A 6,146-nucleotide genomic window follows, 5' to 3' on the forward strand; every position below is an offset into this window, starting at 1 on the left:
GTGGAGGCACTCATAAAGAAAGAAACTAGCATAATATGTGATTTTTTCATTCGGTAGGTCACTGACCTCTTTCCCTTAGCTAATTTTGGAGTGTTGGGGCTGTTAACACTTCTGGTGACTCTCTTAAGGCAGCCTTGTGGGCCCACTCTTTTCACTTGACACTTATTCACTTTTACTATTCATTAAAGATTTAGTATGAGTACTGTATTTGGTAGGATGCAGAACATAATACATAGCCAGAGTCCTGTTTCAATAGGGTAAGCATTGGGAGTTTCGTTAGTTGATGCCCCCAAGTCATGAAACCCCTTATAGTTAGCACTTCCAGTTAGTCTGGCATCAAATATTCATTAAAAAGTAGAAAGACCATCATTTAGCTTTAGACCTTTCATTTCCCTCAGCTAAAGATTCCAGATCCCTGCAAATTCATTCCCACTTGGGAATAACCCTGTAACTTCCAGGGGAGGAAGGCACAAGAGCCCCTGTGTGCTTTTGCTAAGCAATATTACTCTAAGTAGGTAAATGTGGCTATTTGTTATCGTTTAGTAAATTTTTCTTTTCAAAAATTATATTCGGCCCTTTTAGTCTCTGTCAACGTGCTAGATAATGTTTTTTGTCAGGAACTTTTTAAATGAGGATAATAATACTTACACTGTCTTTGTAAACCTTAGATTGGTACATAAATGTGATTTCTTAATATTGCATAAATGTAAGTCTATGATTATTCAATACTTCAAGGAGCTGTAATTTCACAGACATAGGTGCCCCGAAACAGATTGTAATCCATCTATGCTTTGGTGGCATATGTTGCTGTGAGTTGCTTTGGCACCAGAAATTCATTACTTGGGTGCACTTAGCCAGGCCAGACTCATTCTCATTTTAGCTTGGTGGGACCTGCCAGATCTTTGTCCACCAGATCCCAGAGCCAGTTCTGAGGCATGGCAGTCGAATGCTATTATTATAATAAAAATCTAGCAGTAAAATAATGTTTATTCTTACTCTTTGTACCAAAGTCATTGGCTAATTAAGTTTTTTATCTGCTTCAGGCCCGAACTGATGGTTTTAATTGTTCACATCATACAGACTGGCTTGATGCTGTTTCAGAGCTGAAAGTGGTGAACTGTAATCGCAGTGGTCCATAGGGCCCACTGGACTTGTTTTTCTTCCTTGGAATCACGGGCTCTAAGATGGGGAAGCAATGTCAAGGCCATTTGGTCTAATCCGTATGTAAATAAGAGTTTTTCCTGCACCAATTAACCAATCGCCAAGATTTATGAAGGGTCTGCTATGCTAGATGCTCAGAATACAAAGAAAAAAAGGAAACGGTCCCTGCCCTCAAGGAACTTACATGCTCTCAGTAGAAACAACAAGGAATTAAGCTTTGACTAAATGAATACAAGATAAATGAGGGGGAGATGGGCTCCCAGGGCTGGGACTCACATAGAGGAGTGGCCCAAGGAAGGCTTCATGTGGAAGATATCACATCAGTACAGTTTTTAAGGGAACAGGAGATTCTGATAGGTGGAGATGCCATGCTAATGTGTTCCGGGCATGGGAGACAGCCAGTGCAAAGGAATAATAACAACAACAAAAAATGGAGCCTCATCTGTGAGGAATATCTAGAAGACCAGCTTGGCTGGATTCTCAAATGTAGCATGTGTAATGAGTCTGGGAAGAGGAAACGTTAATGAGTTCATTTTGGGAATACTGAGTTTGATATGCCTTTAGGACAACTGGTTTGAAATACGTAATAAGCACTGGAAATACTGGGCTGGAGTTCAGAACTAGATCTGGATGTATAGAACAGGATTCATTTACACAAAGATAATAATTAAACACATGGGAACTTATGAGATAACAGTGAGAGAATGAGGAGAGAAAAGAACAGGGTCCCGGACAGAGCCTTGAGACCCATCCATATTTGGGGGGCATGATATGGATGATGAAACAGGAAAGGAAGCTGAGAATATGTGGTAAGACAAATCGGAAAAGCAGGACAGAGTAGAGTGTCACAAAAACCTTCAGTGACTTAATACATCTCTAATAAATTATCATCCAGTGTGTACTGAAGGTTTCAAGATTTTGGCTGAAGGAAAATCTGACTTTATACTGCAGACTCATTTCAATTTTAAATAACTTTCATTGCTTGATTTTTCCTAAATTTGCTTCTCTGTAACTTCCATCCATTAGTCTAAATTCTGCCCTCTAGGGCCAAGCAAAATGAGTTTAATTGCTTTTTTCCATATAAAAGGCCATCAGATACTTGAAGACTACTATCACATTACCCCTGAATTTTCTCTTCTTCAGACTAAAATATTACAATTCCTTCAGTTGATTCTCATATGGCACAATCTCAAGGTCGCCCATTGTCCTGGTCACACTCCTCTGGATGCTCTGCAACTTCTCGATGCCCTTGTAATCAATGTGGTACTCAGAGCTGAACAGAATATTCCAGATGGGGTCTGATGAGGAGAGTACATTGGGATTATTGCTGCCCTAATTCTATACATTGTACCTCTCCTAATGGAGTTTAATGTTGAATTAGCATTTTGGTTATCATCACATTGTTGAGTCAGCTTGAGAGCCCCCAAACCCTTGCTCAAGCTTCCATTCTCTCTAACTAGAATGTCTTAGAAGGCAACTTGAGTATGGAAAAGTGTGACTTGTTTTTCTCAATTAATCAATCAAGAAGCAAGCCTTAATTAAGTTCCTATTTTATGCCAGGTGCTGAGGATACAGATACAAATAGAAATACAAATACAGACAATTCTTTCTCTCAACAAACTTAGAAAGAAAGATTCTAATGGGGGAGATAAAAAGTATGTGCAAAAATTATACAGCATAGATACAAAGCTAATAAATACAATTTTTTTTCAAAGTGGTTAGAGTAGTTTGGTCAGGCTGGCACTAATGATTGGGGGAATCATAAAAGGTTTCATATTGAATATAGGGCTTGAGCTGTATCTTAAAGGAAGAGGATTGGTGGTCAGAATGAGGTGATGGTAAAGAGAGAGTGCTCTGAGAAATGAAGAAAAATAACCTTTCTGTTGGGTCCTGGACTCTGCTGAAATGAAGGGAGAGAGAAACTCTAATATACATTTTTCTAACTAAAAATCCAATCAGGGTTTCCATATGTTAGCTGAAGACTCCTAGAGGACTTAGGTTTGTGAAAGGTCCTGTAATAATTTCTGTATAACCATAACTCTCTCAAACTGGCTTAGATTCTCCTTTCAAGTTATGAATATTTCTCTCCTGAGATGTCAGGAGTTTATCAGACAGGTGACAGAATAGCAAGACTACTCTATGCTCCTCACCCTCATAAATTAAGTGTCTATTGTTTTTCTGTGTTTATCAGATCAAAAACAAGTTAATAATGTGGTATTTTATAAAGTCATGTAAAGTATTTTTTGTAAAAAAAACAACAAAGATGAATATAATTTTTTAATTACCTTGATTTCTGAATATATCCTTCCTCATTCCTCATATAGGAACCCCCTTTAATGAAGATTTTAAGAGAGAAAGAAAAACAGAGTTCAACAAAAGTAACCATCACTTCAACAGTCTTATAAAATTTATAATGAGCTATATTCATTGTGCCATACCTCTTCCTAAAGGGAGAGAATACATATTTCCATCTTTTTTGAAGCCCAAACTTGGTCATTACTAAGCGTTCTGTTTGATTTGTTTTTCTGCATGCTTTTTTGTACTTTTTTTGTGTGTATGTATATATATATATATATATATATATATATGTATATGTATATCACACACACATATATAATATAGTTTCCTAGTTCTACTTAGTTTACTTTGTTTCAGTTTACATAAATTTTTCTGTGCTTCTGTAAATTCTTTATATTGTTTCTTATAGCTTAGTAACTTTCTTTTGCATGTATATATTTAACCATTCTCCAATCAATAGGTATCTACTTTCTTTCTAGTTCTTTGCTACTATAAAAATGTTGTTATTAATATTTTGGTGACTTTTGGGCCATTCTATTTATCTTTGACCTTTTTAGATTATAAGCCCTGAAATGGGATCTCTGTGGCAAAGGGTATTGGCATTTTAGGGTTTTTTAAAGCATAATTCCAAGGAAGTTTCTAGAATAGTTGAACCAACTGACAGCTCTACCTTTCTTATTGTGAAAACTGTTTATGTCATTTGACTACCAACCCATTAAGAAAAGCTTTTGGTCTGATATGTTTGTGTAAGCTTCTAGAGCCTGAATCTCAGGGCCATTATTAAGTTATTTGATGCAAAGATGCCCCCCCCCCAATTAATAATTTCATTGCTTATCCTATTGGCACTGATTTTGTAAGTGAAAAAAACTTCATAAACTCAAAGGATCATAGATTTAGTGCAGGAAGAGACCTTAGAAGCCATCTAATATGATGGGCAAATTTTACAGATATGGAAGCTGAGGCACAGAGTGATTAAATGACTTGCCCAAGGTTACATAGGAGGTGAATATCAAAAACAGAATTTGAACCAAGGATCATTCCCCTGTTTCATACTTTATTGTAATAAAAAAAAGTTTCAGTTTTTGTTTTATCTCCATCCCTTGTTTGTTTAAAAACTCTCCCTCTACTCATACATAGTTGCCTGGTTCTCTTCTATTTTTATTTTCAGTTGTATATCCACTTTGAGCTTATTGTAGAGGATGGAACTATACATTAGTCCAACCTTAATTTCTTGCTGATTGCTTTTCATTTAGAGAATTCTTCTCCTAGTACTTTATGCTATCTGGTTTATCAAAAACATTGAATTGTTGTGTTTGATTGTTTCTGATTCTCTTTCTTTAGTCTTTTCCAACGCTCTGCTTTTCTGTTTTGTTTTAAATAGCATCCATTAGTTTTGATGATTATTGCGCTTTCCCTCATTTACCTAGTCATCCTGCCCCTCGGTCCCACCCCGTTTAATACCACTAAATTGAAATTTTAAACAAAATAATATTTATTTTAATGCCACTTAAAATAAATATTATTTTGTTTAAAATTTCAATGCTTCCTTTCTTGTACTACATATACACAAAGGCTCTATGTATTTACTTAGGCCTCAAAATAGGTCTGAAGGAAGCCATCTTTTGAAATCTAATGCTAAGAGCAATAATAGCCACCCACAAGTTTTTCTCAAGCATTGAAGGGGCTGCATAAATTAGAAAGGTCCAAATCATCTACCCTTGCACTCTTGGATCTATCATCCAGTGGCCATGTTTCTTTTTGGTCATAATTTGACAGTACTACCTACCCTCTCCCAAATTTGGTATTTGTTCTTCTCTAAGCACTGAGCCAAGACCTGCTCTAATATTCCAAGCCAGGCCGGTTGTACTGCAGAATTGTAATTAAAACTACCTAATAAATCTTCTCATCCCAGCAAAAAAGATATTTGTATTTTTGCCCAATGTAAAAAGGCATGTTCAAACCAACAGTGTGTGTGCAAAGCCTACTGATACCCAACTACTGGTTTTTCAGAGTGGAATAATTAAGAGACAAGTCATAACTCACTCTTTGTTAAATCCTCTTACGGGAGAAACAGAGTGTGAAAATGTGTGGTGTTTGGCAAAATTAGCTACTATGAGAACTGTACATGCTCTTTGCCATTCATTCCTGGGTCATTTTTTGGTGGACTAGAAAGTCTTTTACAAGTAACAGTGTTCTTTAGACACATATTCTTGCTTCTGCAACTTTTTGTGTTTTTTTAAATGTTTTAGCTTTTAACTTTTTCTATTTGGAATAAGTAGAATAATGTACATTGAACCAGCTATCAGAAGATATTGGTTCTAGTCACCTCTCTGCCACTTACTATGTGATCCTGAGAAAGATCCTTAAATTCTTTGTTTCCTTTTGTTTTGCCAAAAAAATAGAGATAGCTATATTTATCTTCTCTGCATCACAAGATTTTAGCTAGGATCAAATGGGATAATGCTCATGGAAAAGCTTTGTAAAATCCTGTATAAGGAAAGATTATTATTATATGTCTATAACATATTTGAAAGCAAAATTCCCTGTGATGCAAAATAGACTTATTTGGAACACTATTAGTAATCATTCATTGTTTTGACTAAGTTTATGAAATACAAGTTAATGTTGAAAAGTAGAGAAGGGTTACAGGTTTGAGAGAGATGACTGCCATATTTTTATTGCCATTC

This window comes from Sarcophilus harrisii, chromosome X (genome assembly GCF_902635505.1).
Source record: "Sarcophilus harrisii chromosome X, mSarHar1.11, whole genome shotgun sequence".
NCBI classification, from domain to species: domain Eukaryota; kingdom Metazoa; phylum Chordata; class Mammalia; order Dasyuromorphia; family Dasyuridae; genus Sarcophilus; species Sarcophilus harrisii.